The 22,604-nt window shown below is 42.9% G+C and overlaps 1 protein-coding gene across 2 annotated transcripts in view; it reads right to left on the minus strand.

Moving 5' to 3' along the window:
• The window catches only part of efna3a (ephrin-A3a), a 59,144-nt gene that overhangs the window by 35,504 nt on the left and 1,036 nt on the right, over nucleotides 1-22,604 (minus strand). The window lies entirely within an intron of this gene.

Below are 22,604 nucleotides of genomic sequence, written 5' to 3' on the forward strand. Positions count from 1 at the left end.
GAAAACACTGTAATATAATCTTAGCCGTAGCAGCCACACTGAATAGCAGATCCTATCAAGGATTACTGGATCCTGTAGCTTAATCTCAATAGATAAGTGTACGGCATCGACCTAGGATTATCAAAGACATCTCATAAGGCATATGCATGGGCAGCCAAAAGTGAGGGAGCTGCTTTGTCGTTACTAGTATTCTATCTCCAAACGAATAGGCACCACATGTAGCAGCCTGATTCATGAATTAAAAACCGGCCTACTTAATATGGTAATTGTGTCCTTTTAAATGAATAATCCATCATCTTCTGTCAGGTGCGTTGGTTAAAACAGTGTCCATGTAGAATCACTAAAACAGTATTCATTCTCATCTTTTCATCTTGGCTTTACTTGTTTCCCCATGTCTGCAGGTGCTTCTTCACCCCCCCACCCCAATTCTTTTCTCCTGCTCCTGCTCTTCCTCTATGCTCTCCTTAAATTAAATTAAATTCACTTGCCTTGAGCACAAATCGCTTGGTTGGCATGACATACATTTGTGTAGCCAAAGTGTGAACACAAACAAAACAAATTGAGCAAGGAAACAATAAGTGGGAACAATGAGCGGTGATTATAAAGCAGAATTAAACCAGTAATCCTGCGAATGTGCGTAGAACAATTAAGAGAGTGAAAAGAGTTTTGACAGGCAGGTGTGTGGTTTTTTTTTTTTTTTTCTGCCCTCCCTGCTGTTTTGAGGGTTGTGACAGGTGGCGACAGGCTTTCTGCACACCTCGGTGTCGCTCTCAAGAGGGGTTCCGAATTATTGCTAAACTCATGTTCCCATTTAGCGGCAGTTTGTGCACAGCCAGTGTTCTCCAGCGAGGGGCCAAATCATCCTCTCTGACAGAGACAAACAAATACGCCCACGTTCTAACAGGTACATGTAAATACAGTGACACTGCCCCCTGCAATTCACCACGGAGAACAATGGATGAGTTGTACATAAAAATGGCTGCCTCTCCAATTGACATCTTTCAGTCCCGCGGAGCCATCCCACAATGCAATTTGCACCCCACGCACTTGCTCCATTCTTTGCAAATAATTACCTGTTGTATCGAGGCTGCCCGTATATGTGTGTGTGCGTGTGTGTGTTTAAGTACCTCCCCCTGCATGTTCATTTGCAAAAAAAAAATATAACTCCCAGGAGCAGAGAGAGATATGTGAGCACACTTTAGGCATAATGCTGAAAGCAGCAAAAAAAAAAAAAAAAAAAAGAGAGAGAAAAAACAGGGAGAAAAAAAGAAACTGCACACATAATGGGGGCAGATGGACATTTTGAGTCATATGCAATATTGCAATCTGTTCCACTTGCTGGCAGTCTGCACAGCTCTCGCTCTCTACAGACAAAGCTGCTAAGTACATTATTGCATTGTAGTGACTCCCTACTAACAAGGAGCAGATCCTTTCTCTGACTGAGGGAGAATGAAGACTCAAAAACTACACTGAGCTGCACAGAGTTTGCTATTTTATTCAAGTAACTGTTTCAGACATTGATTTTTTTTTTTTTGGTCCATGTGGCGTTTCCCTGTTTGTTTCCCATTTAGCCCTGTGTAGATTAATTGGGGGCACTACTTTGTGTTAGCACTCTGCTCCATCCGTCATGTTCACTACCCTTATTCTTCTCCTCTATATCTTCATATTCAACCTACACATCCCTACACATCCATACACATCCCTACACATCCCTACACATCCCTACACAGCCCCTTTCATCAGTCAAGAGACACTCAATGAGAACATATACTGTAAGTCACAGCTGGTGACACACAGATTTCTCTCTATTGCTGTTTTATTTATTTAACCCTATTGCCAGACACAACATTAATAAGACGACTCTGCAAAATGCCAGATTACACTCTGTTAAATGACATAATCATCGATTTTTTTTTTTTTTAAATATTCCATTCAGACGCTCTCATCAAAAGAAAACTTTTTTTTCTCAACACACAATAGAGACAGTTTTGGGGTTCAACACATATCGATGGAAGGAGCTGGGGGATCAAGCTTTATGTTGAATGGCCAGCCCTCTCTTCAATCTGATGTGGTGTTTGTGTGTGTGTGTGTGTGTGTGTGTGTGTGTGTGTGTGGTAAAAGGAAAATTCAATCATTTCTACACTTGTCATGGTTGGATAATGTTTTATTAGCTGGAAAAACATTTGCGTAATGTCCTCCGGCGAACATTTGTCAAGAACATAACCTGGATGATGTCACAGTGATGTCATCAGGGTTATCTTGCATTGATCTCGGAGACTGAAAATTTATAACAGAAAATTTGTCTTACAAACTGGGTGTGTGGAGTTTTAGAAAATGTAGATGTTTTCCAGGCAGGGATGGTTTAATGACACATGCTGATGCATCAAGTTGCATTATGGGAAATGTAGGATCCAGTGGTATTCTGGATTAAAGAGTTACATTGGGTATATCCATACTAACATATCTATCTCCAACTATGTGGTTGTGAAGTAAGAAATACCCTTTCCAGACTAGGGAACGATTGTGAACATCAATGTTGTTCTGTGGTAAAACTACAGTATAAAAGTTGGATGCACTACAACCATCCAACCTTACCACCCTTATGCCCGTCGCTGAGCCATCCTCCGTGCACTGCCACCAAATGTTGGCCCTGGACAAAATTTGTGCGTTTCAGAATTGTTCAATATGAGAGTAATTGCTGGGCGTACTGGGCTGTTTCATTCTGTTTCCCTCAACTGTTTGCCTCAAAGCCAAAAGGCCCGTTCCACCGTGGAAAATTAACCAAACACCCAGACCATTTATCATAATTTACACCAATGAACAGCTGCAGTTAATACAGATGTTGTGTTTGAACATCTTCATTTGCTGGAACGTAATCCTGTTGCATCTGTGATGGTGAGTAAATGGATCAATTAAGTCATTGTATAGTGAGTGGACCCACACGCACTGCGGTTGGACACATTTTGTTCCAGTCGAGCGAGCTTCCCGAGAGAAGCAGATGATGCAACATGTCTGTCTGACAGGTTATGTATGGTGCACAGCTTGTATTCATGTATGGTACAGATTGGCCTATAAACTGTCAACTTGTGGCAGAGCACTGTGTGAGGCCGACAACATGTTCTGTTGCTTTTTCCCCAGCCACCTTCAACTTCCTGAGGCACAGAACATTTTTGAAGGCAGGGCTGAAAGAGGGCAGAGAAATGCAATTACTAGTAAATAGAGACTCCCTGCTACTGCAAATTTATCCAGGGTCCAGAAATTATTCCTCACAAGGCTGCTAGAGGTGTGTGTGTGTTTCTGTGTGTGTGTGTGTGTGTGTGTGTGTGTGTGTGTGTGTGCGTGCCTGTGTGCGTGTGTGTGTGTGTGTCTTACATGGTGTGAATCATTGTGGCGGTGCTATTAAAGCTTATCAGACTCCAATGGAGCTGCCAAGCTGTGGTTGGCTCTCTACTCTCCCCGTTCCAGGGTGTCTCTGAGTGGCTGTGACTGCCGGCCGTTGCCCACTCACGCGCTCCCGCTGACCCTCGCTGGCTCTCGGGCAGAAAGGCAGAAAGGCTTTGGCAGCTTTTTTCTAGAAGCCTTTAAAGACAAGTCAGTCTAATCCAATTCTCCCAATTCACCGCTAATAACAGGTGGATAGGGTGCCCGAGTTGGAGGTTGCGATAATGGCGCTGGTACATTTTGTGCCACGTTCATCTTCCACCTCCTTTAACCTTGCGTCCTTTTTTACCAACTATTTTCCTACAGCCTCCGACAGACTGCAGGTTTCCTCCGGTTCAATCTCCGTTCCAAGTCACCACTTTTCTTTTTAGCGCTCACAAGAGAGTGACTTGTAATGACTTGTGGCAATCGTGACAATCTCAGGAAGTGTACACTACAGGCTACATTGTGCTCTGTGACAGTTCACTCAAGGACAGAACAATAGTGGAGGGAGGGAAAAGGCAAAAAGGTGCGCAGGCAATCAATGGATTCAATGGTCATCAATGAATTTGGAAGCACAGATGAGGTTTTTCTTCTGACAGATTGTAATCAGCTGCAACTTGCTCTGTCTTGTGATTGATTACGGCAACATGCTTTTTCCCTGCATGCATTCAATTAAAAATGTTTGTTACTGACAAATCCAGGATATCAAATCTATCTAGATTCCAAAGAGGAAAAACAAGCAACTTAATGATTAGCTTCAGTGTTTGGTATATGGAAGCTCATTATAAAAGACTAGTTTCTCTATTTGTCCCTCTCAGATTCACCTTGTCCACCAAGTACAATAAACAGACTAATTTGTGCAGAAACATATCAGCAACTCTCATTACAAAGCAGCACATTCTGTCATACATGCTACGAAGGCAGCCGGCCCTCTGAAACAGTGAGAGAGAGGACAGCATGTAACTTGGCTCAGCAATCGTATCTACATTCAATATTCACTCCAATTAACCTGAATCCAAAACCGCTACATATCTATTCCAGACATGCAGTTGTAACTAAGAATTAACTCCATATTTATTAGAAAGCATCCACAAATGTTTAATGATCTATTATTTTGCCAGTTTTTCAGAGCATTTGTAACGAGTGTAAAACATTTGTGAAAGAAAAATCCAATCCACGATTTTAGTCACATACACAATAAATGGTTTTCACCTTGTAGAAAAACAGCAGCTCAATGCAGTTTATATCTAAATGTTACACGTGACATCTTATATACATAGAAATTTCAGAATGGTGTCTGTAATGACAACAAATGCTGATAAGGGATTTCACATCCTTTTTTTTTTTTCCCTTTTTTTTTTTCAATCAGAGCGATGTGAGCTGAGCAGGGAGTGTGGTTGCCAGTTATGCTAATGAAGGCAGAAATGTGCCTGGTGTTTTCTCCGAGTGTTGAAAAATGGTTTTGTTCAGGTGCAAAACAATCCTGGTTCCATCTGTTTGTCATAAATTTCACATTGATTTTTCCACTAACAAATAATAAACAGCTGCATCACACGTGCAAACCAATTTCTTTGAATAGATGTTGTGAATATTGTTTTACTGTCGAGGTAAAATATTGTCAAAATAACTAAGCAACACTAATGCACTCACAATCAATACAGGGAGATTGTTATGTACAGTATTAAAAGCTGTGTGTCTATTGTGTTTCATTCAAAACACAGTTTGTTTTCTTTTTTAAACAGGCAGGTTCTCCTTTTTCTCTTAAGACAATATTGTTTGACTTCAAACAGATTTTATAAACAGTAAATCTAAAATAAAATTAAAAAAAAAGACACACTCTCACACTCAAGACAAATGCCATGAAAATTTTTTTTAAAAAATCAAGGAAAAGATTCAGGCAAATGACTGATAAAATATTTTCCAATCAAGTGATGCTGCCTGAGTTTCTTAGGCCCAGCAGTCTAAGCTGTACACTACGTTTGCCTCTAAGTGCTTTCTAGCAACCTGGAGAATTCCCCTCCCAGGTACCATTACCGACTGTAAGTCTGTGCTGTTGTCAAAGTCATTTTTTAACCTGTCAGACGTCGGCTCCTTCCAGGTTACGTACTGTACCACCTCCAAAGAACACAGCCTGCGTTACAGTCTTTGAAAAGACACAAAGCCCAATTCCCCCTTTCATTAGCAAACCTGGCAACTGAACACTCAGCCACCATCACTCTCTGACTGGAGAGTCAAAAATGATGTGTCCCCCCTTTGGCTCATCACACAGACATCAGATGGCTGCCAAAAGTCTGCGTGTGTACAAGATGTGCTCCATGCATTATTAATTTGTGAACGTCACTGTGTGTATGTGTGTTGTTTGTCCTTGTGGGTCAAATTTAATCTTTTTTTCTTTTTTTTTTTAATGTTCATCCATGGTGAGGTTCATCCACCTAGGCGAAAAAACCAGGTTTGATTTCTATTGGTCTGAATCCGTCTTCAATATTTAGCAAATATTTTGTCTTGAACTATTTGTGGACAAATCATGATAAATAAGAGATAACACAATAAAACCAAAGAACAAAAGAAGCACGGCGACAGCAGGCCTATATACTTTATACTGTAAGAACGGCCCAGTGATACGTCCAATAAAATGCCTGTATCACTTCTTTGTTATGGTATTTCCAGCTGAATGAACAAATTATCTATGTATCTATGACTTGATCATTTATGAAATCAGAATATATGAACCATTAGCATCAGTGTAGGTTCAAATTAAGCCATTAATGAAACCAGGTATTCAATCACTAAAATCAATACCTTGAGCAGCTGAATTAATACAATGTTATTGCTTGATTGGCAACGTTATGATAAAGACAAGGCCCTTTGTGCACAGCCCCTTCTGAGAGGCCGATGCGTAGGTGCTAATTTTTCATATTACCTTGACTGTCAGCATCAGGCTATACATGCCACACGTCATTGATGGGGTCATGCATTTTTCATAAGGTTGTACATGTATTTTAATGAGCAGGGCTGATGAGGTGTGCTACATCGGCATGGAGGACAGCCTTCAACACTCCCTCTCATTCACCATGTTGCTCACAACCTGTCAGTCAACCACTCCAAGGCCTCCTAACGTCTGTCTCTAGTAGTATCCCCGAATATCAATCACACCGAAATCTTTGCATATTTTCTTCGAGATAATTAAGAGGAGATTGCAACGTGGTGCAGATGATCAATCTGCAAATCAGTGGACCAGATTAAATCCAAATTCCGACTCCGTTTCACAGATGGCAAACTAAACAGCCTAAACTGACAGAGACGCGTTTGGATGGCAAGCTGGATACCCCCCTGCCGAGCGGAGGAGCCCATGTCAGTGCCTGTGTGTAATTTGGAATTAATGGGACGGTAAAACTTTTAATTCAAAATCCCAGCCTTGGGGACAAACACATTTGCATACAAATGAACACAATTTCCTGTTTGTTCGGTATGCAAATACAAAAGAAGGAACTTACAGAGGGGCTGCCAGAGTTGAACAAGCACCACGACTCTCGCCCAAGTGCAGAAAGCGCAGGCACCCAACCGAGCACTTCAAACACAGCTCTGTTTGAGATATCAGACTATGGCAGGGGTGAGCCGAGACCATCCTGAAGGACTGCACGGTCTTGTGGGACTCGGGGTAACCTTTCTCTCCTCAGCTCATTTACACCTGGAAATAACAAGTGAGGTGAGGCTTCTTCCAAACAGTAGAGGTAATTAAAGGCTACTGATCTGAGGTGGAAGAAGAGAGAAAGATGCCTGTCCCAGGGGCAGAATGTGGCTAAAATGCTCACAGTGAAAAACTGGAATCATTTCAGTGTAATTAACAAATTATACATCTTTAGACCTTTTATTGGGAAACACTGTGAAATCTCCTGGAGTAATTTTTATATTAATTGCAGATTTTTCCATATAATAGGCTGAGATAAGCTTCACTGAATAATGCAAAGAATTCAAGGAATCTGTCCTCTGTGGTTTTTCAATAGAGGTTGTAGGGATGCTTTGAATGCCAATGACACTCAGGATATGCGGCTACGATCTGATAGCACATAATTCATCACTGTAAACATTAAATAGGCAGAGAATGGGGGGGGGGGGGGGGTTGTTTGCATTAACACAAATGACTGGCATGCTGGATGAGGAACAAACCTCCAGCTTGTTAAATGCACCAGCCAGGGCGATGTGCTTGCCAGGTTGGAGCTGGTTCAGACACTAAACAGTGCACTTAATGACATGGTGTGTTATGTTTGCATTGTGTGGGATGTGGCTAACTGAGGCAGGCATTACTTATTTGCAGTTACACATTTGAGTCACAGCCAGAATCGCTATTTTTCACAGCAATATCGAGTCGCAGAGAGACAGTAGCAGAGACACATCGCCATCCACTAAATGGCAGGATTTGTAATTAAGTCTTGGGTCATAACTGAAATGACCCCAGACATCGGGCTATGTTGAAAAGCAACCAATTTCCCAGTGATTTCTCATTAGTAGGCTCTGCAGCAGCTCCCCATGTACAATCCTCCCTTGGAACTCTGAAGGTGACACAGCAGTTACAGTGGACTTTGATGGGACACTGGGGAGCTGTACTTCATATCACAGGACTGCTTCCTCTGCAGAGTAAAAGGTTTCAACAATCAGCAGCTGCAGCCATTTGGGAGGAAGGCAGGAAAATCTTCCTTCTCTGGCAGAGGGGAGGTGTTTTTTTTCTCCATGATTTCCACACAGCCGCTGGTAGACAGGCTCCGCTTCTCTGCCAGTGAGCGAAAGATTAACCTCCTCCAGACTGCTTCCGCCTGCCACAGATATAATCCAGTCCCTAAATCACTAATTAATAGAGAGTTTGCATCAACAGTAAATCTTGCAGATCTTCCACAGGAGGCTCTGTCGCTGCGGCCTCGGTATCTCACAGCACTAAATCAGTGGGTCGAGGGGTCTTCGGAGCAAGGGTTTGCAGACACTGCAGAGAAGTATAAGGAACGGCTTCAACATGCCATCAGGTTTCCTAAAAGTGAAAACTACATCTGTCTGCAGATATGTGGATGTGCTTAACTGACAGGTCAGATAGGATCAAGGTGCCTCCTCACCCACTAAGCCAATCGTCCAGCCCCGGGATGGAAACCAGCGCCCGCGCTGCTGGGCCACTAGTTACTACCGGCCTGATCACATTGCGTATTCACTCGCCGACTGCGGGGCTGATTAAATCTGTATTTAATTGGATCAGATCTAGTCGTGATGGAGCGCTCCCCCCGGCGTTTAACCCACAGTCCTCTGTCAAGTGAGAGGAGAAAAAAACACTGTGGGGGAATTAGGAGCGGGTATTGAATACCAATGATAGGCTGTGCTAATAGCCAGCGCAGGAGGAGTGGACCACACCTGCAGGGCTTTGCAGAGAGGAATCAGAGGTACCGGCTTTTCTATCTGTGCATATGTCTGTGTAACTGTGTGTGTGTGTGTGTGCAGCCCCTTTCTTTTTTGATTAGTTGGACATTATGTTATTCAGGCCATACAAAGACTTTTTCAGTTGATTAGCTCTTTTATAAAAGCACATCAGTGACAACTCAACAGCATTAAAAAAACATTTTTTTTTTTAAAACTGTCCCCCTAATCAAAACTTGAATCAGTTGGTCATGATAACTCTAAGTGTATTTGGAGGGGAAAGGAGGAACAAGCTAATTTGCATAATTTCTCAACAGCCAATACAATTTTAAACTTACTCCTCAGTTAAGAATCTTTATAAGTTTTACTATACTGTCTGTGTACACGCTTCTTTTCGGTGCGAACTGAAGATGTGAAGTGGCTTCAAGCGGATCTACAGTGTATTTTGGTCTAAATCGCAGGGCTTATGGATGAAAAGCTTTTGGGTTTGCGTGGCAAAGAGTGAGGTGTCTCACTGTACGGAGACTGATGCTACATCTCAGTATAAACTGCTGAGCATATGTAAGGGGAGCATCTCGGAGAATGAGTGTGAATCCAGGTGTAACTCCTCCCAACAGTTTCAGGCCCGTCATATAGACTGCTGGGTTTTCTTTATTTTAACTGTTTGGTATCTAGACCTGTTTACACAGACCACTCTCATTTTTACAGCACTGGCCTAAAAAGAGACACACACACACACACACACACACACACACACACACACACACACACACACACACACACACACACACAATAAAACCAGTCCTATATTGCTGGTCATTAAATGGCCACATTCGAGTAATTAAAAGTTTATTGCCTTGCTCAAAGGCACCTTGATGGTAAATGTTGAAAGAGGCCATCTCTCGTTTAAGGCCCAACTACCAGATGTTTCTACCCTGTTTCTGGACAAGAACGTCAGTGTTGGACTATTCTGCAAAATTATGTTCAAACATAATGTTTTTTGTGTTTTTTTTTTTTTTTTTACTTCCAGTGCCAACATTTTAGAGCAATGGTTGAAGAGAGAGAAACTGTGGTGATGACAAATAAATTATGGTTAGGATTAGACTACAAAAACACTTAACAGTTAATTAAAAGGTGAATGTTAATTACAGGCCTGCGACAGGACCCAGACTCTGGTCTTGTGCATGAAAGTCAGACGTGCCACACGGCCATCCATCACCTCCGCATAAGGAGCCCACAGCCCGGTGCTAGATGTAAATCATGAGATGGGAAACATTCAAATGTGGACATCATTTCTGAAGGTAAAGATATTTTCAGCCAAATATCGGGATAGCCAACACACACACACACACACACACACACACACACACACACACACACACACACACACACACACACACACACACACACACACACACACACACACACACACACACACCTCACACCAGAGACTTAAAGATGTTAGCAAAAGGTCAGAAGAGAGTTGTCAACGTCACATGACAGTCATTCAGAAGTCACATTACTCAAGAAGCAAATTTATAGCTGCCAAGTTTTTTCATTATTGTTTCATAAACTAAAAAGTTCTGAATCATAAAAAAAAACACTTCTGAAGTTCATTCAAAATAGTTGTGACAATGTAAGAGTTAAGACAATATCAAAATTTAAGTTGTGTGGAGTTCTGTCAACAACATTGGGCTACGTTATTTACTGCTCACAACACCGCTCACTTTTAATTGCCTCATTAGTGGTGCTGCCAGTCTGAGCAGTTGTTACCTTGTTACAAACATTACAACGTGAGCTCAGACATATTTTCAGTGCAATGTAGCCTGACCTCAGGATTGTTTCTGTGACACCTCTGCGAGTCAAGTCAGTTGGTCCCTTGACTAACTTTAGGTCAGGGCTTATGTTATATGCAGAATGACTCATTAAGAGCCAAACTCTGGTGCCAAGTGTTGTATCATATTTCAGTCAGTGGTGCTAACATGGCTCAGTCGGTGCCATCCCTCTGTCTCTATGGAGGAACACAGAGTGGAGGTTTGCGATTAAAGGTGTCATTCCACCAGGTAACCTTGGAGGTCAAAGGAATTTTGGGTAAATTACCTTGCACAAGGCCAGACCTCTATCGAACGCCTCAGAATGAACCACAAGGTTGATTGAAAAATGAATGGATATTTGCATACAAGACACTGAGCAGGGGCTGGCAGAGCAGCGAACCCTGGCTCTCTCTCTCTGCGCTCGGGTGGAGGTGGCAACGCTGCGAGGGAACGGGTCCTCATTAGGCAGAAAAGCATCATTTTCTGAAGTTCAGAGAATTCTCTCTCTCCCCTTCTCCACATACATACACACACACACAATAGTTTGAAAATGTAACCGAAACCTAAATAACTAAAGAAACCTGTGCTGTGTGTTTAGAATGAACTGCGCTCTGCTCATAAATAATACATATGATGATATATTGCTGATGAACTGTCTAATGAAGAGGAGGTGGAGGTTGGGAAGAGGAGATGAGAGGCAACGTTTTTTGCTGACGAACAGCAATTTATTTTTTATTTCTTTATAGATTTAAAACCGCGCACACACACACACACACACACACACACACACACACACACACACACACACACACACACACACACACACACACACACACACACACACAGCACCACGCAGGAATGCTAATGTCCCTGGCATTTTTGAAACTGCTGTTATCTTCCTGGCACCGCACATTAGCTAGAGATATGGTTTCCTTGGCACTAATTTACCCCCATACAGCAGACGCTGGAGGTTAGAGTCAAAACTTAATAGAACCTCTAATTTGACCAAAAGTTCATTCCCGTTATGGAAATTAAAGCCTGCTAATTAGAGATTACAACCTGTTTCATGAATTGCAAATGCCAAGTCAGAATGTGGAAACACATATTCGGAAACTGTGACAATGCTACAAGTACAACTTTCTTCCCGCAGACGGGATTTATCTTGACAGAAGCGAGAACTAGAGAGCTTGATGTTCCAATCTACATTACTCCAGATCAAATGAAAAAAATAACAGAGCGGAGATGTGAATTTGATTATCTACAGTCTCCCTCTCTTTTTTTCAATCACGACCCACGATGTTTTTAACGGCACTCAGGGCTCCCGGGGAATAAGCCTCCTGGTATTAGACCAATTTCCACAGGAGGAATCCATCTTCTGCAGTCGCTGTGTGTCACACTTGCTTTTCCCAACATAAACAACGACCTCAGGCTGTATATGTTATTCTCTTCACTACATCATTTAACTCTTAACAATGTGCTCTGCTCTTGTTCTCAGTGCCACCATACTGTACGCCTACACTGCCTCTGCATCTCTCTGTCATTTGCTGTATGAGGAATACCATATTCATTTCCCGTGCTTCCTCTCCTCTTTGGTTCCTGCGTCGGTGACAGGCCTGTTCTTGGCCCTGTCATTGGCTGTCACCTGTGACACAGGCTTCCACGAAAGACAGCGCGCATGTTTCTCCCTCGCATCATCTGGTAAATGAGCATCTCTCTCTCTCTCTCTCTTTCTCTCTCTCTCAATTCCCTTCCTCTCCTGCATGTGCACAATTTACACAAACACACACACACACACACCTGCAGCTCCTTCTCTTCTCCTTGTTGCTGTAGATCCCAGTGCTGACAGGTGCTGGGAGGGTTTTCAGAGTCCTGACACAGCAGCAACTCAAAAATCAGTGAGTGTGTTTGACTATGTGCTTATAATACAGAAGGAAAGAGATATGGCATGAATTATAATAGAAGAGAGTAAATTTGATAGATAGATAGATAGATAGATAGATAGATAGATAGATAGATAGATAGATAGATAGATAGATAGATAGATAGATAGATAGATAGATAGTAAATGTTTGCTGTATCTAAATCAGGAACAGATGTTGCAGGTCAGATCTCTTCCTCCAGGCAGACGGATTTTGATAATGAGGGAAGAACAAACAAATCACCTCTGATAAACATGTTACAGTGAGCCAAACAAATTCCCCTACATTACATTACATTACATTCTGCACTAGCAAGATATAAAAAAAACAAAAACACCAAACGGTGACATTGTGGGCGTTTTGTTATCTCAGTTATTTCCAGTTGTTGTGGCCATTACAAGTTGTTTCCTGCGAATACTCCTTCTGGTAATGAATGTATGTGGTTATTTTTAAGTTTCTGCCGATGATGCAGTTGCCTATCTCTCTCTCTCTCTGTCTGTTTTTGCTGGTTTCACAGCAGTGCCTCCAAGCTGCTTGTTCCAATACAGTACGCATGAGCACTAAAAGAAAGGTTGAGGTCTTTAAAGATACTCCACTTCCTGACACACCATTAATATTCTCCATACACTCTTCCTCTCCTCTACATACGAACACACACACACCCCCTTCCCCTCCTCCTCTCGTATCCTCACTTCCACTCCGCTCTCTGCCTTTACATCTCTGTACTGCCTAATATTCCATCTTTTTTTCTTTCTTTTTTTTTTACGCTTCCCTACCCCAACCTTACTTTCTTCCTAGCCCTTAATTTTTTGTTGTAACTTTTTCTACCATTTTTTTCCCTTCCTCTTCCTCCTGGGAAGTGGCACAGAATCCCTTTAAGTGCTGCAAAAGCAAATCTATTTATCATAACCATCTATCTCTTACTGCACATACACTTTACGCTATACTGAAAGACACAGTTACACACACAAACACAGACTGCAGAGGAAAAGAAAAAAAACACACACTGTACTAGAAAGACAAGTGCAGGTGCAGTGAGCAAAAGGATTTCTAAATAATGATACAATATACTGTATGTGATTCACTCTCTCAATGGCAATAGAGCAATAAATTAAAGGGAGGTAAATGGGCGGTAGTGCCCACTCTCCTCCCACGCACGGCAATGCGGTTGAGCGAAGCGGTCTTCGGGGACTTCCCATTGACTCCGCACAAGGTGAGAACGGAGCGGGAACAGAAGGCTGAGCAAAAACACTTCAAACGACACGGCAGGAAGACAGAGAGGGGGCTGCTGCTGCTCTGCGAGGCAAATGGAACGAACAGAGAGGAAACACAGGCGTGACGGAGAGGCTGACCAAAAGAGACAGAGAGGGCCAAGACAGGGAGACAGAATCATTACTCTGCTTTCACCTCCGATCAATGAAACAAGCATGTATGCACAGGTCCACACAAACACACACACACACACACACATACATAACCCAAACAATGAGACATGAAAACACCTTAAATGCCACCTAATAACAGGCAGAGACACACACACACACACACACACACACACACACACACACACACACACACACACACACAGAGAGCACAGCAGGACATTGATATTCTATACACCCACACACAGCATGGTGAAGATCTGGGCTTGTCTCTGTGTGTGTCTCCCAGTTTTACACACTACGCTGGTCTAGACACAGTCCCATGCAGCATTACGCAGGTTGTTACCATGAGAAAACATCACTGCCAGCCATTGTCTTGGCACATACTGAACGCGAAGTACATGTCATGGTCAGAAATGTGAGTTTAACGCCGTTACAGTTATGAGAAAAGCACACACAGATGGCTGCTGTACATAGCCCACAGCTAAAGAAAAGCAGCTGAACCAACCAAATAAATAGCATTGCAGCAGATATCGTAGCCAGAGGAGAATTTGCAGTTTTAACAGGGGCAGCACGGTAAATGCAGACTGCTGATTCCGCCATACATTTCCGCTATAATCTGGTAATGGTAGAACATTCAAAATTTAGTGATAACAAGCAGGGCACCACCCCTTCTCGTCCATCCTCAAACCCCCCCCCCCCCCCCCCCCCCCCCCCCGGCTCTAATGCATGCAAATAACAGACTGCACTGTAGGGATGTTTCTCTAACCAGCACTACACGCTGATCCAGAGAGAGAAGGCAGGGGAAGGGGAACACCCCACCTCCCCGCCCCCATTTATGTGGATGCCAGTAGTGCGAGATGAGTCACGTATTGTCCATATAAATCAATGGGTGAGAACACCAGGAAGTAAAAAAACAAAAAAAAAAACGCACGTATGAGTAGAGGGACGTGATTATGCATATGCTGTAGCTCATGTATTAACCATAACTGAATTTACACATCAAGGCAGCAAATGAATTCCAAATAGATTTTTGATGCAGACCAACACGAGACCTGATTAAATGATGAGGTTGAAGATGTGGAAACACGGCTGGAAAGAAAAGGAGTGTGGTGGTCCGTTGATGTAATCGGATCCGCTGATTTTTTATTACGTATTCAGGGTTGGAGCCAGAGCATGCGATTGTGACAGTGACCCCTTTAAAAAATTTTAAATAAAACTTCCCTGCACCTAGTTGTTCCTCATAAAATCCAGGGCAGAATCAAAGCTGTCAGCAGGCTTCTCGTGTTTAGATTTGATGAGCTCTAGCAAAATTAATTTAGTTAGCCGAAGTACAAAATTAACCTGCATATCATGTGATATTTAAGAAGTGAGCATGTTGACCGACAGGGCGATAAGCCTGTTGGTCAATAAACAAATAGCTGCCTGTGCACATCATTTTGCATTTCCACATTCTGGCTACAGAGCAGTCGAGCGTTGACCAGCAGTTTACTCTACCAGACCCATTAACAAGAGTCGGAATCTGCCAGTTACACATCAAATACATTTCATTAATATTTTAATTGCCTTAATCGATTTCATTCAGAGCTGAGCAGCAGCTTGTTCTGTCAGTCTGTGGAACTGTAACGTTTGCTAACGATAGCTCGGCAGCTAAAAGACAGCGAGTGAACAGGACCTGTTTCCACCACATCTGATTTTATCCAGTTTAAGCGTCAGATATGACCGCCATGTAATGATTTCAATGATGAAGTAATTGTAGGTATCCCAGTGTCCCAGGAGGTATTCACTAAATGTGAACCACAGTAAATTGGTCTGGTATTCTAAATGTAGATGAACTTTGAAGCTGAATGTAGTTAAACTATGATAAAAATGTTTGTCGGTGGTCCAGTTAAGTCTAGAGTACTTTGATTACAATTTTAAAAAAAAATGAAATAAAATATCTAATTTCTTCAGTGCCATCAGAAACTAAATTGGAAAAAGCAGTTGTATGTCCAATTCTAATATCATCTTAATATATTTCATAGAACTCATGTTATGCACAGCTTTCACAAAATTGTTTATTGTCCCCATTGGATGGAGCAGTGGAGCAGTCTAATAATGGGCCAGCTGACCCCTCCCAGACATTCCTGGTTCAATCACAGAGTGAAGGTTCGTGTGTACAGGTCATACAGTACAGTAACCAACAACAGCTGCACGCCCTCTCTCAAAAAAAAAAAAAGTTATGTATTTCATCACTTATGTAGCCACCTCACCAGCCAGACTATTTTAATATCTACAAATGTAAAAATCTGAGCAGCACAGCCCTCCAGCTGCCTCACAAGAATATAACTTTCATTTTTTCGCCGGTAGGTAGCTTCCCGTCCAATCCACTTACATCACGCTTTCAAGCTCTAAAGACTTTGCTATCATATTTGTAATAGAACAGTTTCGCTTGAAGATGTACTGATTTAAATATTCCCTCTAACAATATAAGAGGGATACATTAAGCCACTGAAGGTGGTGGCTGCTGCTGCTGAAGGGTCAAATTACTTTGAGTCATTCTGGATGCACAGAGCACTAGAGAGAGATTTCAATTTTCCTCAAATATTCTCATTACAGACACGGCGGTTGCCAAAGGGTCTCAGACCTTCATATAATTACATCTTCAATAGGAAAAATCTCAATTATAACAGAATACCTAATTATTACGCAGCTCATATTTGAAATTGCCCTCGCATGAAAGGAAAACTGGAGCCGTATCATCCACTAAGCTGTGAGGACACTTTCCACTTCTCCTAACACCGCTGTTGTTAAGCACCCAAGAGCATTAGAGGGAAGACCTGTCACGGCTCAGGACCTGAAGGGAATGAACAGAGAACAAGATATGACAGAGCACAAACCTGTGTCCTCACTTGCTGCCTTTTTTATGAAGGGACACTGATAACTCTGAGGGCGCCAGTCGGTGCAAAATACCACCTCAATTGCCATACCTCAGAAGAAGCCTTCTGCTTCAATAACAAAACAAATTATTTTGACCAACTGCTGTGGCTGCCATATCGTTTTCCAGGCCATGTAGCGTAACAAGGCCCATTTCCCGAATAATCAAACTCCAGCCAGTGACCATCCACCTATCAACAGCTTTGATCTTTTTCCTACATGGCAGCCATTTCCATCATAGCAGCAATGTAATTTCCCAGTGGGTAACTGGCACTGCAGTGCAGACTCCCAGTGTAATGTACTGTGGAGCTACCATTCAGAAGTTGGAAAGCCCTCTTTGTAGAAAGAATTTGCATTCAAATCATTAAGTCTGAAATTGGTTCTACCTGTCTGGGATCAGGACTATCTCCTGTGGGTTCGCACTGCCAGTTAAGTGCAGTTTTTATAACCTTGGAGCGCAAGGAATGCAAATGCCTTTTGATGGCATATGAAGGGCCTAACTATGTTTTTCTTCGGTCTCCTACGAAGAAAGTAACGCTCCCCCTCACCTGGGGTAGCTCTTAGATGAGTCCCGTGGCACCTTCCCATCAGAGCCCATGAACAGGTTATAATGGCCCAGCAAACCTGCCAATTCCTCATAATAATGAAGCGGAGCAGGCTTCGAGTGCTTTGGACCTCCAGAGGAGCCAGGGGTTGAAGAAGTAGAAACACCAAGATGGAAGACTTGATTGTTATAATCAAAGTTTTCGCCATTTCCCACAGTTCATACCTCTTTAGTTCCAGGTTGAATAAGTCTCTCCTCAAGAGGTTTTATCTGTGCCCACCTTTTAATTTAACCCATGTTCAGTGCACTGTAGAGCCAGATTAGTGTTTATCAAGAGCAACAGCCCAGAATGAACATTAATGTGTTTGTGCTAATTTCTTTAGGTTGTGCAGTTGTTTTCACATTAGTTTGACTGGAAGTGTGGAGAAGTCTTAACAGCATACCTCAAATACAAAAAAAAACAAATCACTGTGGTGTTTTTTTGACTAGGTTTGCTTTAAAATGTGATGCAGATGAGCAGTGAGACATTTGACAGTGTATACTGAATATGTAAAGCGAGCTGAATCTGAAAATATGCTCTTTCATTTTTACCTCGAGGAGGAATAACTTGCACTTTGTTAGGCACCATAGATATATTTAAATATGTTTTTTTCTTTTGTTTTTATCTTTAGGAGGAAGGACTTACATGTTGTTTAGGTCTCAGACTTCTTCGCATCTTTTTCTTTAATCTTGTGTGGTCATAACTTATCTTGTGTAGGTCTCACAGTCGTATTTAAACATCTGTTTACTACTTCTGTGCAATGCCTCATGTTTTTGTTTTTTTTCAAGCAGCTATGCTAAGGCCTTGTTTAGTGTAGACATAGTTAAGGCCTCCATGGAGCATGAACACTATAGGAGTGACTGACAGGCCTGTAATAATCAATTCTCAAGCATGCTGTTCTAGGCAATACTTGATCCGAGCTTCCCGAGCCGAGCTCCCGACACTTCGTGGCAGTTTACTGATACCGTGAAATCAAATTAAAAATGCATTTGGACATTGATCACCTGATGCACCCAGATTGATTGCTGCACAGAAAGCAACCTTGTTGTGTTTTTGTTCAGCCAAGGTCCATTCACCTTCCCATACCATATAAATGTATTGATCTGCACACCCACACCCTTGGATCCATATGAACCATTAAACATTCTTTCAGTGTTTCCCCATCCATTTATGCGACTGGTAGCAGATTCAAGCGAGCTAAAAATGGACAGCACACCACTTAGCAGACCAGTAAGCTCTGGTGACGACACTGCAGATCTGCAGCATAATGAAGCCAGGTGATAATGTCAAGTTAACTGTCCATTTAACAGCACTGCTCATCGAATTTCTGGATTTCTTAGTAAGATATAGAATATAAAGCAGTCTGTTCACAAACAACATGTGCTAGTTGGAGAGAGAAATACTTGGAGACAAATTTCATTCTGAAATGTATAAAAGATCAATTTGGCCTTTTCAATCACTGTTATTCACACATTCTCATTTAACACAATTGCAACCAGGGAAAGAAAACTACACGCTATCTAATGCTGTTTGAGGCGCTTGTGTGGTACAATGAATGTGAAAGAACAAAATTGAATACCGGTGAATAAGATGCATTTGTATGCAGAATTGTCAAGGCAGCCCAGAGATGAAGCTGCAGGCGGGCGGACATGCATGTAATCAGGTAGCAAATCCACTTGTCTCCTGTATGCTCAGTCTGCACCGTGTTGCCCAGGGCAGAGGGGCAGGTGAATGGCGGCCGCGCTATTGTCTCTGAGCACTGGTCCACATGAATGACCCAGCCTATGTCCACATTAGCACGGATCAACTCCCGTGCGTATCATCTCCTCACAAAACAGCAGCTACAGCACATTCGGCCGAATAACCTAACTTCCAGATCCGGCAAAGCCCACGCTCTCCTCCAACCTCCCTGCCAGCTCAGTCGATCTTTCCATCACCTTCTTCTCCTAAAAGACAGCTTCACTTTCCATCTTACCTGCATGTTCTCCCTCCATCCTGTCCACCTCTTAACGACAGTTATTTTCTTCACACTTCTCTTTCCTTCCTTGTTTTTTTCAGATTTCTCCTCACCCATCACTTTCTCAATCACTCAATTACTCTCTCTCTCTCTCTCTTTTCTTCCTTTACTGCAACCAAATATCTAACTCTTCCCTGTGCGGTGTCAGGGTTCTCCCCTGCGCCACGAGGGAACAACCTCCAAGTCTAACTGGGTCTGCACACACCTGCACCCACCCATTTGTCAAGGTGATCATTTATTTTGTAGCAGCAGATATGGTGTGCTGGGGATTTGGTTGTTTTTTTTCTTCATGTGGTCTAGGGGCCTGACAGACACCATTTCCCGTCCAAATCAGGGTCATAATATGCAGCATGAAACACACAGAGCTGCATCTGACTGAGGATCAGCCACAAACAGTGAAAGAAGACTTTCATCTTGCTGAGCGGGCGAGGGAATAGTAATTTAGGAGAGAGATGTGTGGCACATGTTCAAACTCATTCCCTGCTATCCCTTCCCACGCTGGCGCAAAGATTTTTGCTACGGTGTCCTGCTAAGTTATTAGCATTAGTAGAGACTCTGTGTGACTTAGGAAAGGAGTGGGAGACTGAACGAATGCTGCGCTATTGTTTTGATCATGCTGACATAGGGCGCCCAATTATGGAGATGTGGCCTGTCTAACCAGTGAGGCCAAACACCTGATGGGAAGAGGTGGCAGGAGCATGGGACGCTGCTTGTGGGTAGGCGAGGCTACCGCAGTGCACCGCTGCTCCCGCGTGCTCTCAAGATGTTCCACATCTCCCCCCTCTAATTGGCAGATGGCCTCACATGCGAGATGATTTAATGGCCTGCGTGTGTTTTTTCCTGCCTCAGTCAGCCATTAGCAGGGACATCTGTAACGAGTTGGCCAGGCGCACTGCTGAGAGCGGAAGCTGAGAGCAACACTTTCTAATGGGGGGGGGGGATAGTGCGGTCATGACGGACTTGGGTGGTAATCAAAGCACTCTGGGCTATTTCTTTTGGGTTATGATAATCGAGACATCTCGTCTCAAATTGTCCGCTGCAGAGGAAAATGCTTTAATAAATTGTCTGATGTTGTTTACCTCAGAGAAGCTGCAGAAAATCAAACAGCACAGTATAACTGGATATCAACTATGTCAGAATCCCCTTCTGACATTCAATACACCAGAGCAAGACATTTCTAGCTGAGCGTTATCATAAAAAGCCTTTTTCATGGCTTTGGTGCAAACAGCTTGGCTAACAAGTGATCCCATTTCTTGCAGCTGTGCCGTAACCATCTGCACTGAATGCTGCGCTCACGGGTAAAACATTAAGGCCTCAACTCTAGTTTGGCCCTAAAGGCCTTGGTTGGTTTTTTAGCTCTCTTGCTGCCTTCTCTTCTTCCTGCTGCCTCTTGAGCCTGTCTCAATAACCGGAGCTGGACGAGGGAAGGAGCAGCATCGTTGAACAAGTGAGGCCTTCAGCTTGTTCTCTATGCATGTAGATCGAGTGGTGGACAAGTGGCCTTGAGCCTAAGGCCTTTTTAAAGCTTGATGGCCATCAGTATTCTTGCCATGGCCTCTGAGGATTTGTCTGCTACCTGCAAACTGGGTCAGTTTTTGCATTATTTTAGAGATTTGTATCTCAATGTGGAGGTTTTGCACACGCAGCCATGTAGACCCACACCTGCACTTTGTCCTGCTCTCTGTTTCCCTCCCTCTCTCTCACACACACACAGTTTTCTGAATTCATTAATATGACCACATATTTGTCATTTTAACACATAAATGTCACTTTAAAGCCACAAAATGTGCTAACATTGTAATGAATGACTACAGAGAGCAGCCTTACCCATGCTGTGAAAATCATTTAAGCACACGCTGAAAGACTAATTAAAACTGATAGATTGGACTAATACTGATTATGACATTCAAAAACCTGTGCACTATCACAGCGCTTAAATGCAACGAAGTCTCGGTTAATACACCTTTTCCCTATTCATGTCACACTGACGCGATTAACTGCACTCATAAATCTAAAATAGTTTTGAATGTGACTGTGCCACTCACATTAACATTAATGAGTAAGTGACAGCGCTGCAGCAGCACCTCAACTGCTCCCATCCGCTTTTATAGCAGTTTTCTCACTGTTTGACCCAAAGAAACCTTCAAATATTTGAACTTTTCCCACATCCGCATACATTCAAATAACTTTTGTACAATTTCTAATTCTAATCATCTACTGTATGTGTACTCTCAGCTAAGAGCCTGGGAGGTGAATGAGAGACCAGGAGCAGATGGGGGTGTGGGGGTCGGGGGGGGGGGGTCGTCGTTAATGAGATGCAGAAAAAAAGGGAATTGAGGGGGACAGGCTGACTGGTGAGACACAGCAGAAAAATAAGAGAGGGGAGAAAATAACCAAGTATGAGATAGAGAGAGGCGATAGGAGAGACCCGCGTCTGAGGTGAATACAAATGGACAGAGGAGGAACACAGATAGAGGAGGATGGAGGGGGGGGGGGCAAAGAGGGAGGTTGTGTGAGGAGAGGAGATAAAAGAATGTGAGAAAGATGGATTCACTGTTGCCTAATGAGAAGACAAAGGCAGTAGAATCCACATCGATCTCTGCCCCACAGCAAGCTGGCTTTGTAGCTCCCAGGTAGAGAGAGAGAGAGAGAGAGAGAGAGATAGGAGAGCCTGGGGAAGCTTACCTGAGGTAAGCAACCTTACTGTTGTAGGAAGAATCGGAGTCCAAGGATAGGCTCAGATGTGTGTGTGCACGCGCGTGTGTGTGTGAATACATTAATTCCTCTGTGTGTGTGTGTGTGTGTGTGTGTGTGTGTGTGTGTGTGTGTGTGTGTGTGTGTGTGTGTGTGTGTGTGGCAAGCATTCTTATTTATAGTGAGTGCACACACACATGCAGATTTATGGAAGTTTTGAGCCGTGTATATGAATTATGTATCTGCGCTGCATGGCAGCAGGTAGGATAATAGCCAACACAGACCTGACAGCAGCTAAATGAAAAGATGACTGCTTAAATGAGTCATTACTGAGAAGTAGTGGATGGACTAAATGTGAGATAGAAATCAAATATTTATATAGTAAGCACTCTGCATGCAGGGTGAAAAACAGTTTCCATCTTCACATGCATGTTACTGTACTCACTGTACTGAAATGACTG

This window comes from Seriola aureovittata, chromosome 16 (assembly GCF_021018895.1).
Source record: "Seriola aureovittata isolate HTS-2021-v1 ecotype China chromosome 16, ASM2101889v1, whole genome shotgun sequence".
Classification (NCBI taxonomy): Eukaryota; Metazoa; Chordata; class Actinopteri; order Carangiformes; family Carangidae; genus Seriola; species Seriola aureovittata.